We start from the raw sequence: 15,686 nt of genomic DNA on the forward strand, positions 1-15,686 counted from the left end.
ATAAGGTAGCAGCAGGCACTAGCAAATCAGGTCCTAAATCTCCACTGGCTCTCCATATTTGGCTTCAGGGAAGTGATTGATGTAATCGCATCAACCTTTTTAGTTAAACCCTCAGCCGGTGACTCTCTCTTTGGCTTGTTCTTCAATTGAAGGGTCTCGTTCCACCACAGAGATATTCCATCCACCCAAAAGAGCAAACGAGCAAAACATTAAGGAGGTTATTAGTCCGTAAAGTGGCAACACATTTCAGTATTCTGAAGGGGGGAGGGTGGAATTCAAACATCAGTTGTTTCTTTTTTTAAAATGGTTCTTGTGTGGTAATCTTCCCCCACAAAAGACATCACAGGGGCTGTAGCTCTTGGACTTACTTATTGTGTGTGTGTTTTTTAAACATATGATATCATGCCACTCTGTGATGTTACCAGTGGGATACAGCTGACATTGCTAGTCCAGGCTTAAATTGGATTCCAAAGTTGTCATTTTGAAGAGGAAAAATTCACTCTCTTCTAGCTGATTCAGAACATGTGAAGCAAACTTAAACTCTATCCCAGGATTTCTATTGCAGTGCAACAGAGAGAAATTTAAAAATCTCTCCCCCCCCCCCCATTTTTTACAAAGTATCAAACAGCAACATAATGGCTTTCCGGTGACCCAAAACAGAGGAAATATCAGTTCAAGTTTCAATGTGTGTAAAGTTGAGGGAGCTGTAGTTGCCCAGAAGCAAATGCAGAATTAAGGATTTCCATGCGTTTCCAGACCCTCTGGGAAATGAACCCTTGACCATTGAAAATGCCACAGTTCTATTCTAGTCCAGATCATCACAAGCACCTTTGGATACAGCTCACTGGTGATGTGGATGTGAAAAATGAGAGCACTGTACTAAGATGTAAGTTAGTCACAGCAGAACAATCTCCATCTAGACTGGAGCTTTAGTTACATCATAAAGCTAGCAGAGCCTTAAGGAAAGAGGAGTTAAAAAGAGACCCAGAGATGATACTTTTTTAAATAACAATAAGTATGTTCAGATTGGAAGTACCCTAAAATATTCTACTTCTTACAGAAGATTTTGATTCTAGGCTCCCTCCCCACCCCTAGCTATGCTCTGCTTGTTCATTTCCCCAGCCCCTTTCCTCCTGAAAATGTTTAATCCATATAAGGAAAGCCCTTACACTGGATGATGTATGTGTTTCTTGTTTACACCGAGAGTGATATTTACATGATGTTTTCCAGCAAAACATATTGTGATGTTGCAAATGGAGTTGTCTTACCTCTTCAGTTGAATGACAGTGAAAATGAAATAGATTATAAGGGAGAGGAAGATTTTCTGATGTGTTCAATAATATATTCTCAATCATTAATCATTCAGAAGAAATGTGTGCAGGTTTTTTTTTTTTTTTTGGTATGAGTCATACTGCAGGGACATATAAAACAATAGCTGATGGAAGTCTGTTAGTGAAATTCCAGCACATGGCATGGAGAACCCTTGTATTTTCTTCATATAAGAATTGCTGAGAATTCTTAAAGTGTGTGTGTGTTTTGATATTTGATGATGCACTGACCATCCAATAAAATGAAAGTGGCAATTAACCAACAGCTTTGATTCCTGCAAACAATAGACCAGATCTGACACCCTTACTCACATTGAGTGGACCTGATTCCATGAAATGTTTCATTGAATTGAGCAGGACTATTCAGAGTAAGTTGCTATTCAGCCTGAGCATATAGGTGTGAGAATCTGGTGTGGTATTATTATTTGTTATTTATGTATTAGCATCAGATGGGCATAGTGAATAGGAATACAAATGAAGAACTTATATTTCTGAACTCCCAATACTGCAAACATTTACTAGTGAGCCTACAGCCTGATTTTCAGTGATGCTAAGCATCCCTAGTTGAAGTCTATGTGGCAAGTGGGTGATGATTACTTGTGAAAGGGCTAGAAGTCAATGATGAAGCTCCCCTTGACGTAAAGGTGCAGGATCAGGGCCAAAATCAGGACCATAAAATGTAGGGTGGGATTCACAAAGGTATTTATGGGCCTACCTCCATCACCCTTATTGCCTTAGTTCATTACATTGACATCAGTTGAACTTCCCAAGACTCTCTGAAGAGGTTCTCTTGAGAGAAAGGATGGCCCAGTGGTTAGAATGTTGACCTGGGAGATTGGAGGTCAGTTCCCTGCTTCACCACAGACTTCCTTTGTGTCCAAATTGCTCCATAGAGAGGCGCACTTGCAGAAGGTTCTTTTAAAGGAGCTCCTGTGATAACTCTCCACATTCTTGGGTTGGCCTGGCCATCTGACAGGCCTAAAAGAGGAGTCTCCCTAGCACTCGGTGGGACCCTATATCTGCTCTTGCAAGTGATAATACCAGTAACACAGGAACAGTTCTTCCAGTACAGAAGGAACAGGGATTTGAGTTAGAGGGCTTGGAACAAGGCCTTGGTGAAGTGATGTGGGACCACCTCCATAATGAGTGCACAACATCCCTATGGTAACAATAACAATTTCTTACACAGAACAGCAAGGAATATTAGGAAAGCAGTTCTTCATTTTTCATTGTCTTCTGTGTGATCGGAGTTCTGTTATTTTTGAGCAAAGTTAATCCTCCTGTGTCTTCCATCTGTTCTGTTCCCCTCTCTGAGGAGAAAATAGGGGAGGATTCTTTAGGCCACAATTTTGAAATGGGGTGTCTAAAGTTGGGCACCTAAACCCATAGTTAGGCACCTAAACAAATGAGGCAATAGAAATTGTGGGGGCTCAGCATCTCTGAAAATTAGGCTACTTATTTAGGTGCCTAAATATGGATTTAGATTCCTAACTGTACACACCTAACTTGGAAAACATAGGTCGTATGTGCTGAGCTGATTTCATTGCTTAGTTTTTTCCTTACAGCTATGTTGTCTGAAGATAAACAATTGTCTATTTTAAGTGGATTATACTTCATTATAATAATACTTATTTCAGTTTGGAAGCAATAATCCCAACTGGGCCTAAAGCTACTCAGACAAACTGAATAAATAACTCTTTTTGTTTAATTTTTTTTTTTTTTTTTGGATACCAGGCCAGTTAGTCAGTTAATCAAATTAGCTGCAGGTCATGCACACATTAATAAACAAGTTAAATTAACAAAGACTTGCTATTGAAGAAAAAAGTTACATTTTAATACTTGATTATTATTTTAACTCTTACCGTATTTAAAAGTTAAAGTGAATTTCTTGGGTCTCCAAAATAACCTGTCAGTGCAACACATGGAAACATGGCCGGCTCCAGGCACCAGCTGAGCAAGCTGGTGCTTGGGGCGGCAGATTGTTGGAGGCGGCATTCCGCCCAATCCTAGGGCTGCACGGCCGCTTTTTTTTTGTTTTTTTGTTTTTTGTTTTTTGTTCTTGTTCCGCTCCGGCCGCCCTGTAGGGGGCGGCGGCGTGGAGAACCAGGGCAGTCCTCATCCCTCCCCGCCGACTGGAGCGGAGCTCTCACGGCAGGCGGCAGGAGGCGGCGCAGCAGGAGGGGCCGCGTGGCAGCGCCCCTGCTGTAGCCCTGGCCGCCCCCTTCTCTCTCTCTCCTGCCCACTCCCTCCCCCTGCACTCGCGCTCCGGCTGCGCCGCAGGTTTTTTTTTTTTTTTGCTTGGGGCGGCCAAAAAGCCAGAGCCGGCCCTGCATGGAAAGAAACATTAGTAATGCACCTACCGTATAGTTTCCATTGATTAAGAGAAGAAGGTATTGAGATGACCAAGCTACTCTCTATAGCTGATCAAGGGTTTGTCACCTTGGACATGCTGTTTCCAGTCCTCTGGTGAAAGTTTAAATGAAATTGCTCTAGTGAGAGTGAAAAGAACTAGTGCTCTTTTATTCTTCTTCACACTCAGAAAATAAAACTTGAAATGAATGAGAATAAAAATCAGGCATTGCACAAATGGTTGGTACAAATACTTCGTTTGATTTTACTGATGTATCAGATCAGTCATACAAGGGACTTTTGACTTAGCTCTGTTCTTTTTGTTTAATTATTCAGCTGACAGCGACTGCTTTCTGCAGTAGGTAGAACAGATAAAGAAATCAGATTTCCTTTTTTTTTAATCATGGTAAGTAAAGAGTCAAGACCAAAGCTTCAATTTGCTACAGTATATTATTCCACTGGATGGTCTGATTCTGATAGGCAGAGATGTGTCTCAGAACTAAATAGCAGGCTAGATGAACACTGAAGAAAGAGCTCTGGTGAATGTATATTTTGCCAGCTTATTGAAAGCCTAAACATATTAAATATATATTGAGGCAGAAGGAAGGTCAGGAGTTGGGGGCGGTGGGGAAGGACATTAGAGCAGCCTGTAAGACAAGCCCAGCTTGTTCTATACTCAGTATGTAGCTGATCAGATTCTGGGAAGTATATGCTTAGACAGCAAGAAAGCCTAAAAACCCTCTAAAAACAAAAGTTTGGCTTTTTTTTTTCTCTTCATACTGTATTTTGTTTTGAATAGCAGCAGCGATCCAAGCAATTTTTATCTGAAACATTAGCCTGGCCCAGTAGGTGTCAGATTAGATATACATTACTCCATTATCTCTGTATACTACTCTGCATCAAAGGGTCTGTGGAGATGGGGCTCGGGAGGGAGGGAGAATAAATACAGGATATCTCTTTTCAGTTTGGGAGTAGCGCTTTTACCATTAAGAAAAATCAATAACTGGATTGACTGCATTCAGTAGGGAGTATTATTGTTTCCCATAATGTATCTAATGCATATCATTACCAAAGTAATCACATTATTATCTGCCTCTGCCTTCCTACTTGGTTGGCTAGATATAAACGCAGAGCTATTTGTAAAGCTGTTTTTTCCCCTCCGTCTCCAAAATTGCTGCAAATTGTATTTCTTACCAGTTTCTTTATTAGCTTCTTGAACTGCTCAGAACCTTTGAATTCAAATCAAGTGGGATATTTTCCCCTCCTTCAGCATTACTACTTTTGTTTTACTCACATTAATCTAAACCAGAACTATCATTAACTTGAAACCAGGCTCTTGCTTTTATCATGTTCCGTGATGATGCCAGCTCATCCTGGCAATGCAGTCACAGGCAGTGCTGTGAAATATCTTGGAGAGAGACAGAGAGTCCTCATTCATTCAGGCTTGGGACAAATTAAGGCTGATGGGGCTGGAGGGAGGGGGGAGGAAGGGGCTGCAAGGCAATCCTTTGGTGTCTAAAGGGCTCAGGAGAGTCAAGCAAGCTCCTAAATGTGTCCAATGATGACTGGACAAAAAGCTTAACATTAGCGTGGTTGCATCAGTAAATTGACAACTGGGATTTTAAAAAATATGAGCCCTGGAAGTACAGGAAGCAATTAGAGCTAGTCAAACACTGAGTGATGCAATCATGCCAGGATCATTTACATTAGATGGGAAATGAGGATGTGCTGCTGGCTCTAAAATTCATAGGCTTGGCCCAGGGGCTTCAGCCAATTTGAAACCATTTTTGGCATCCGTTTTTTTCCAAATCTCAGGAAATACTAAGCTTTTTTCCCCTTTTGATCCTGAACAAGTCATTAATAATAGCAAACTGAAAGCATGTAATCAGAAATATGAATCAAAGCTAATAGTTCTCCATGAACTGTAAAACAGGCCTGGGCAATTCGCTTTTTTAAGGGCTGCAGCATCATTGCTTGACAGAGATCTGAACTTTGGCAAACAAGCCCCTTTGGCTCAGTTGGAAATGCTCTTGCAATCACTATCATTCGCCCATTATGCTTGGGGAGGAGAATCAAGCATGAAAGCTGCCAATAAATTTCTATATTCGATTCAGTTGTTTTAAAGGTGAACTGCAAAACTGAAATGAAAATTGAGTTAAACTCAAAAATGTGTGCTGAATGCCCCCACTAGCCAGGCTGGGGGGGATGTTCAGCACAAAGTTTTAAATGACTTTTAAAACTTAGTTTTTTCCTTCAGTGAAATGGCAATTATCAGCCTGCTAAAGATATCCTAGCACGTATGAGACTGTTACAGCACAGTCCCCATTCGTTCAAGAGATTGCATGACTCTCTCGGATCTGATGCTCTAGCCCTTGGATCCAATTCTCAGATGGTGCAAACTGGAAAAACCCAATTGATTTCAGTAGAGCTACACTGACTTACACCATCTGGGAATATGGCTCTCTGATGTTACATCAGTATAAATCTGGAGAAACTTCACTGAAGCCAGTGGTGTAACAGAGATCAGAATCTGACCCTAAATCAGACAACTCCCACCTGTTCATGCTCTCTGTATGTGTGTATATATATCTCCTCAATATGTTTCACTCTATATGCATCCGAAGAAGTGGGTTGTAGCCCACGAAAGCTTATGCTCTAATACATTTGTTAGTCTCTAAGGTGCCACAAGTACTCCTGTTATTTTGACCCTAAATCGCTAACAACAGATCAATCCCCACTCTAATTGGTCCGATAAATGTAATTGAAATGATCTTGCTACCAAAATCCACTGATGTATTTCCTTAAAAATGTCCCCCAAACTCTTCAAACTGTTAATGCAAACTATAAGCATTTGTATGGGCAGGGGTGGGGTGGGGAAGGAGGAAGCTTTCCTCTGCCTAGGATCAACATCTTGTGCAAATTATACAGGGTTGGAGCCTGGGGCGCCCAAGTTTTCAGAGAGACAGAGAAGAGCCCAGCTGCTGTTTTGCATCCCTCGGTTTAATACAAAACCGTCCAACCAACCATTGCAGTACAAGTTCCTGGAGTAGAATTTGGGAGATTGGATGCTATACTATCTCATGAACTGGCTCCTGCACATAGAGGAGTGCATGGTTTATGTATACGTGTAAGAGAGAGAACTCCTTTAACCATCCATCCAAACTCCCACCCTTTAGTCACACTGAGCAGTGCCGGATGCTAGGAGTAACCCCACAGAAATTAACAGGGCTGCTTGCTAGGTAAGGGGCTTCTCAGCATGAGCATGAATGGCAGAATGTAGCCTTACATTTATACACTAATATATGGTGTATTTAATAAATACAGGTTGGAGAGAGTTCATCAGAAATGAAGAAGCAAGCAACAGAAAATTCTATCTGAATGTACATACAGCTGCAAAGAGAACATCCTACAGACCTGTATAAAAGGGACACTAAAAAAGCTTTCAGGCTGCAATGTACATATTAGCAATTATTTATGAGAGAGCAGTTTGCATCATTTTCATTTGTTCAGTGCAAAGACACAATTGATTTTCAGCATCTGTGATTAAAAATATTTTGATAGGCATGTAAGGGAAGAAATCCCACAAGAAAGCTCTTAAGAAGAGCAATGCATATAATCCCAGTATGTATTTCAGTAAACCACCATGCCAAATATTAACAACCTTCTGTAGTATGGGTTCCAACTATTTGAAGAATAAGTGAGCAAGAGATCTTGATGTAGAGAGGGATGAAGAGCTCTGGGGTGAAATCCTGGTTCTATCAAAGTCAATGGGAGTTTTACTGTTGACTTCAGTGGGGTCAGGATTTTACCATTGGTATGTAGTTACAGTTGAGACCAATATTCCGCATAATACCCAGATAATCATTAGGTCTGTCTGAAACTGTGTGGTTCCAGGTCAAAGGTTTGTGGAAACCACCTTCTCCACTTTGGCTTTATGTGAGTTTGCACCATCAATCTCACTTTGAGTTGCGGGCTGAAACTCAAGCAAATCTCAGCTCAAACCACCAGGTTTCACTTTGTTTTTTTGTCAATTTTTGCATGATTTCCACATGGAAACACAAGTCAACTAACATTTGGCTGAGAGTGGGATGAGGTTCAATTCCTGGTTCAATCATAGACACCCTGCATGACCTTGGACACATCATGTAATCTACCAAGTGTCTCAGTTAAACTGAGGATAAAACCCATCAGTGTTTGAGAGGTGCTTAAATACCATAATGATGAAGGCCCTGTAAGTGCCCAGATACATGGTACAGTTGAAATTTTATTAAAAAAAAAAAGCCTAGACTGATTTTTGAGTTGGTCATGAAACCCCAGATCATTTAATGGTGACACACATTGGGCCGGAGACATGTCAGGTAATAGCTGTGACCTACTGTAGCTGCTTGTGAGTGTCTCAACACCATCTGGTTTGAAGACTGTGCACCTGGAATTCACTGAAGACCACTGATCTGTAGTTCGCTGGAGTCAATAGAACTACTTGTGAGTGTAAGGATTATTTACATAAATAAGTATCAGAGGGGTAGCCGTGTTAGTCTGAATCTGTAAAAAGCAACAGAGGGTCCTGTGGCACCTTTAAGACTAACAGAAGTATTGGGAGCATAAGCTTTCGTGGGTAAGAACCTCACTTGCATCTGAAGAAGTGAAGTTCTTACCCACGAAAGCTTATGCTCCCAATACTTCTGTTAGTCTTAAAGGTGCCACAGGACCCTCTGTTGCTTTTTACATAAATAAGGGATTGTAGTGTTGGGCACTGAACTGTTTCAGCTCATTGCTACTAAAAAAATCATTGAAAACAATAGAAAAAAAGTAAATATGGGGAAAGCGCACACAATGAATATCTCTGACCATATTAGGGTTTAGGAGAAATCTAGGGCTGATTAAAATATGATATATTCCATTAATCACACAATCCATTAAATAATAAATTGTGGTTGTAACTTGATATGCACTGTTGAGCATGCAGAAAAATATTCCATAGGCAGACAAGTGCATCAGTGCATGACATTGTAATAGCTTTTGGATATATTCTCTTTGTAAATACATCTGTAGCACGTTCAGTGTCTCACTGAACTGTGTTGTAGAATAAAACTATTCCTTAAATTACAGATTAATGCCAGAGATTTTTCAATGCCACAAGCCCCTCTTTCCCCCCAAAAAACAACCAACCAACCCAACCCTCCCTCCATACATTTGAATAAAAGAGAGGATGGTATAGAAATTAACATTTCTCACTTTGAAACTGTCACAGCAATATTTAATTCAATTTGCCGAGGGAGCTTGGAAGACGTTAGATAAAAAATTGTTTTTAAAAAGGACAAATCAGTACCACTTTTCACTGACAGGTAATTATGCAAAAGCTATATCATTTCAAGGACCAGGTTAAAGTGTGATCAAGGGTATTCAGCTGTCCATATGGAACTGCTGGGTCTGCCCTTGTAAGTTTGCTGACAACACAAATGTAAAGATCTGAAAATATAAAATATACTGTAGGATATATAATACTTTCTTGGCAGAAGTCTTGAGTGATTTGTCCCTACTATTCCTGAGTTGGTCCATCTACAATTAGAAGAGATACAGCATTTTGCCCACAATATTATAAAGAGTGTGGTAAGAGGAGAATGTGTTTTTGTATATTTTTTTCTCTTGGTAATTCCTTTAAGATGTCAAGAACTGGTCACAAACAAACTGTGTGAGACTGCAGTTATGGTGCTCATCTGTTATGTTTCAATAACTTCTACCAAGTGAAATAGATTGGAATTTTTTTTCGCTGTTCCAATGTTTTGCAAAGCATATTCTATTTGTGCGGCATACCGTAAATTACAATGAAAGCCCCATATAAGAAGGTAAATAGTGGTTTGAGTTAAGAATACTAAAACAATACATCTAAATGCACATGAACAGCAAAAGCCATCTGCTCAGGAACCTTCTTTTTCTTAATACAAAAATTGTTTTGTCTGCATTAAACAGAATTTTTTTTTTTTTTCAGTGAAAGAAAAGGAAAAGGGCATGGAAGGGGATAAATAGATTGCAGACATGCAAACAGAACGATGACGCTGCAAAAGGTAAAAGGCAAAACAGCAATTTTTATTATAAATCCTTCATCTAAAGGACACAGGATGATTCCTATAATGTCAGGTCATGAACATCTGTACTAAGAACATGTAACATGGTATTTTCAGAATTAACAATGTTTAATAGATTTTTCTAGACTTCTAGAAAAAAAATCCTGCCTTATTGCTATGTCTTCTTTTTTGAGAATTTGAAATATTAAGCTCAATTGAACTGTAATTCTGAGACAACATGCTCCTGTTACCAAAAAAACTACTTATTTGTTCTCTGTTTTAAAAGGTACTTCTTTGTCCTCAAGGGATTAATTAGCTTGTCACTTATATGAAGCAAAGGGGAAAAAATTGTTACCTATTCCTGGGACAAACAGCACCCTCCAGTGTGCTCAAAACCAAAATAAATATACCAGGTAGCCTCTTTTCATTTAGCACTTTAGGTTTTAACTCCTCAAGGGTTTTCAAAACACTTAGCCCAGAGCTGCTTGTTGAATAGGCCTTATGCTACTGGCTTTAATTGCATGACTAAGGGCTGTAAGAATAGACCCCATGGTGTTAATCTGAAATACTTGGGGCCTGTTCTGCTACCCTCATCCATGCTGAGTAGTGTGCTGCTTGGGTTGTAAGATACTGCTCAATGTAAGGGAAACAGGATTGGGACCATAATTTGTTAAAATATCCTCTGCCTTTATGGAGGAGCTTCAGTGAAAATTGCACTATAACTGGGGCTGAGGGTTGTGAAGAACCACTGTATTGTGTTTAACAGATGCACATATAAAATGTCTAAGTATTGATGGGTCCAGGACCCAATTCCAGTTTGATTTTTACATGAAGCTATTGACAGTGAAGTTACTTGGATTTAAAAAACACAAAATGAAAATAAACACTCAGAACTGGGGCTTCTGATCCAAAGTGAGGAGTGGTGATGGAGCACCACATTAAGCCCAATAATCTGGTTGTGACACGTTACCTTCGGCCTGCAATTTGCTGCTTTTAAGCCATGAGAAACTGATCAGGCTGAGCTTGGCTTGAAGGTCTTGATTGTTACTCTGGGACAGGAGGAGCAAAAAGAAGTTCAGTCCCGGTTTGGATGTTTTTACTCAGTCTGTGACTAATACAATAAAAGCTGATTGCAGTGTGTGTCAAGCTATACCTTCTGGAAGCTATTCCCCATCAGCCAAGCAGAACCGCGTAGCAACTGGGCATCCTGGGGCTTGGGAGATAGTATGCAAAGGGTCAGAGAGTACTCGGTATTACAGGCTAGCTGTACAACCACAGCCAAGTACGTTTCAGAAACCTATAGAAGAATGTGCAGCCCAGAGGAGGTCTTAGAAGGTTGATTCCCCAGAGGCAAAGTGATTTCACATTGTCTTAAATGAGCTGATGGCTGGAGTCACCAGTTCATTTCTAGTAAGGATAACTGTGGCTTTGGAAAGCTCATTAAGGACTCAATCCTGCAAAGTGCTGCAAGGCAGAGGTGATATGTAAGGTAGGAGAAGTTAGACTCTGTAGCTGGCTGGAAGATGGAAATCCATGCTTGTGGGGGGAAACAAAACAAGCTTTTGAAATATTTTCCAGCCTAAATCAGGACAAAAAGTCATAACCACGAATGGATTTCCAGAAAAAAAAATTCATTTCAGGAAGTCCCCAGCTGCCTGCCTGAAAGGCTTTTGTCAATTTTAGTTGCTCCCTGCAAGAGAGGTGGGTGCAGAGCTGGGGAGCTCAGCCTCTGACTCCTCTAGGGTGTCTGTGTCTGGCTCCCCATCTGCCTGCCTTGAAGGCTTTTGTCAATTTTATTTTCTTCCTGCAGGCAGAAAGTGAAATTGACCAGGTAGGCAACCTGTGAGCTGTCATTTTGATTTTTTGTTTGGAAAAACAAAAATTTTCAGCACAATTGAAATTTTCCCATGAAATTTTCCGAAAAAAGCATTTTCCACTTGAAAATTATTTCAACAAAAAATTCCTGATTCGATTAGAATCCCTTGCATCTCAGAATCCCTTAAATCTGTTTACACTGATTTAGTGAATGTAAGGAAGTCTGATGATGTAAATCTGGGAAATTTGCATCAATGGGCACCCCTCATGTTAGCTCACTGCACCCGCAGCAAACAGGATTTACGTGAGTGTGAGTTTTCTTAAGGTAGACAGAGCCTCAATTCAAGTAGGATTGTATCTATTTTAACTGACTCATACTCTTTCATCCACTTGCTAGTTGTTCCTCTTGTACTTCTCTGTTCTGGTCTGTTGGCATAGGCAGTGCACCAGCTTAGATTGCCTTGGACTCAGATTCAGTGGGTGGAATTCAGAGGCAGTAGGTAATGAGTTGGGGAGGGAGTAAGATACAGTACATACTGGTAGGTGGGCCTGAGTCTAGAGGGAGTCTAAGGCCTGGTCTACACTAACCCCCAAATTTGAACTAAGGTACGCAACTTCAGCTACGTGAATAACGTAGCTGAAGTCGACATACCTTAGTTCGAACTTACCGCGGTTCAGACGCGGTCCACACACGGCAGGCAGGCTCCCCATCGACTCCGCGGTACTCCTCTCGCCGAGCTGGAGTACCGCAGTCGACGGCGAGCGCTTCCGGGATCGATTTATCGCGTCCAGACCAGACGCGATAAATCGAACCCGGAACTTCGATTGCCAGCCGTCGAACTACCGCGGTAGTGTAGACCTGGCCTAAGAAACGATGGGATACACCAATGGTTCTAGAAGGTGATATAAATTATACCTTACGTTCACTCTAAACTCACTCATCCCTGAATTTGGTCTCTAAGTTCTATTCCCATCTCTGTCACAAACTTTCTGTGTGACTTCCAGAAAGACACTTAACATTGTTGGCCCTCAGTTTCCTCATCAGTAAAATGGGGGATAGAAATCCTTGCCTATGTCACTGGGTTGTTGTGAGGATAAATTGATTGCTGTTCATAAAGTGTGCATCTTCCTCAGAAGGAAGATGCTTTAAAAATGCAAAAAAAAAAAAAAAAACCCACAATACACTAGATCTGCTGAAGATATGATGAGTGATCTACCTCTGCCTGACTGGTTATTGCATTTGTTGTCAGAATGTGATGCATACTCTCCAGGAAATGTGTTAATGTACCATTGTTTTTTGTTGTTGTTGTTGCTTAGACTGGCTTAATTAGATCATCCGTGATTTCTTAAACAAAAGAAAGTGCATGACATATTAATCATTGCACTTAGATTCCAAATTGAGCACAGGCTTTAACTGTTAGAGAGGTGTGCATAGCTGCTCCCTTCTTTAAGTGTATATACTGAGTGAGAGGCTGCAGAATTTTTGAAAGAGCAGGAAAGACTGGGTATCACCTTAGGTAGCCATGTGGGTAAGGGACAATTTGTGCAGAGCTCCATGTTTGGACCTAACCAATCTCTCTCCAGCATGTATTTTGTTGTTACTGTTGATTGTTTGTGTTGATTTAGTGTCCCAACCAAGACTGGGGAAACCCATCATGTAAGGCACATTGTACAAGCACACAGTAAGAAACAATCTCTACTCCACAAAGTTTACAGTCTAAATAGGTAAGAGAGGCAAAGGGTGGGAAGGGGAACAGAATGACTTGTGTAAGGTCACATAACAGCTCAGTGGTAGATCTGGGGACAGAACGCTCGTCTCCGGATTCCCAGTCCAGTGCTTATCCACTAGACCCCACTTCCTCTACATCCTGCCATTCCTCTGCATGTATGTATTTTGATGATTTACCATGCATGCATCGGTTTGCAGCTTTGATTGTTTTTCTCTGATCCTTCAGTCTTTTGTGTGTGTTAATCATCGTTACTGGCATTTTGTATTTTCTTCTTAGCAGAAGAATATTATATTATAAATAATCATTTTAATTTATTATATTTCGTTATGTTTAAAGTTGAGAATGATACAGTACCTACATTTCAACCCCATTGGCTTTCCGTCCCCAGCAATGTCATCAGTAATTAGGTAAATGCCTCTGAGTTTATGGTGTGTTGTTGATATAAAGGAGTTTGTTAAACAGGTTTTTCAGTGTTTGCTTTATATTTTATGTTGGCTCAAGTTTAATTCGGGATGATGAGCAATTAATTTTACAAATGGTTTACACTTGAAAAACATGAAATTATCACAGGACCTTGTAGATCAACCTGCAGTTTAACTGGATCAAAACACAATCATCCTGGGTTTTGTCTGAAATTTTTTTTTAAAGTTCTAGTTCAATGTACATTGCTTTGCGCAATATGGAGCAGGTTTTGGTGGATATAACCAGTTCTCCAGGTTGATGCAGTAAGCATCTGCCATTCTAGTCTCCTGAGCTTCAGGAAAGGCTCTGAAGCCACATCAAGATTCTTTAGTGTTTTATCAGTCCCTTTCAGTCAGTGTGGGTCAGATTGTCAGCTATTGTAAATTGGTGTAGCTCCATAACACTTTTGTCTTGAATCTTCTAAATTTTGAATCCATCCAATTCTGGATCCTTCCAGTTAGAGTTCTCCAATTCTTGAATCCTTCTCCTCTTCAGTGCTGATCAGCTCCAAATCCTGAATGCTTTATGGCCAGCCTTTTGGAATTTGGGTACTTAAATAAGTTAGGCACCTCAATAAGTAGTCTGATTTTTAGCCTCAACTCCCATGACCTCTGTAAGCAAGTAAAGGGTAACTGAACCGGTTATTCCAAGTATCTACTAAACAGTTTTCTTTCAAGACCTCTTCTCAGTTCATGCTCTGCTTTTTACCCTCACGTTGCACAGATAATTAATTCGGTTTCTCATAATTGTAAACGTCTAGGTTTAAAAACTAAACCATTTAAAGTTAACATAACCACATAGAACTATTATGTCACAAATACCAAAACACGCAGCCCTCCATACTACAGCTACATGTTAATTTCTTCTACTCAGGGTATTTATCTAATGTACTGTATCTGCCCACATACTACAATTTTGCTAAATCTAAAGCACATACTTAATGAACTGCACAATGTACTGTTGGTCTCTGCCCAACTCTCGAAGATTTAATATTAGATTCTTGGTTAAAAGCTTGTATTACTAAAATGTTATGTTTGCAAAATGTACACTATGTTATATTTAATAGTATATTCTGAAACAACTGAAACTCAAATCCAATTGACAAAATAAAGGAGAAAATTATAGTGGTTTCCCTTAAAATCTTGCCAGTTTTGCCTTGTTCATTTACTCTCAAACTCAATAATTCACTCCTGCCACTTTCAAAAAGTGCCAGAGGCTCCTTAGAGTCTACTAGAACCTCAGGTTTTATCTCATCCAAACACTGCATCTTTGTCAGTGCCTCTAACACCTTCCTGAGGCACTGGCGCAGTACGGACTCAAAGGGAAGAGTGTCCCCTATTGACTCATTGATGTTCAAACAGTTATTGAGTAACAGAAAACACTGGATTAAGAACTACTATTTTTGTTATAGTGAGAATTCTATTGTCAATAATGTCCTTTGTTGCAGGCATTGCAGTTGGAATAGTTTTAATGGCTTGTTGTGCGGTTCTGTTTCCCCCATTTTGGCATGCTATAATCAGTTATCTCATTGGTATCTCAAGGGTTACATTTTGAGTTTGGTTGCCAGATGCTCAGTGGGTGGGGAGCAAAACTGTAGCACTGTGATCTGAAGTTCCCTGACCAATTCCAGGTGCACAAGGCAGATCCGAGCAGCATGGCTTAGTAACCAGGAGAACTCTTTAGAGCTATGCAAAAGTGACCAGCATGTGTTCGTCCAGTGCCAGCATCCAGATTTAGGGGCAGAGAGGAGGGGCTTGGTCACTGGAGCTAAAGCCCCCCACCAGGTTTCTTAGCACCTGTGTAGTGCTCATTGGTAAGATAGACTGCCATTCCACCCAGCTTCAGCATAATTGCATATTTAAGATAGGTTTTGGTTTCAGAGTCTTCACAATTACAGGGCTCCAAGTGCCTCTACTTTTTGCCCAGATTTTGTGGTG

This window comes from Emys orbicularis, chromosome 6 (assembly GCF_028017835.1).
Source record: "Emys orbicularis isolate rEmyOrb1 chromosome 6, rEmyOrb1.hap1, whole genome shotgun sequence".
Lineage (NCBI taxonomy): Eukaryota > Metazoa > Chordata > Testudines > Emydidae > Emys > Emys orbicularis.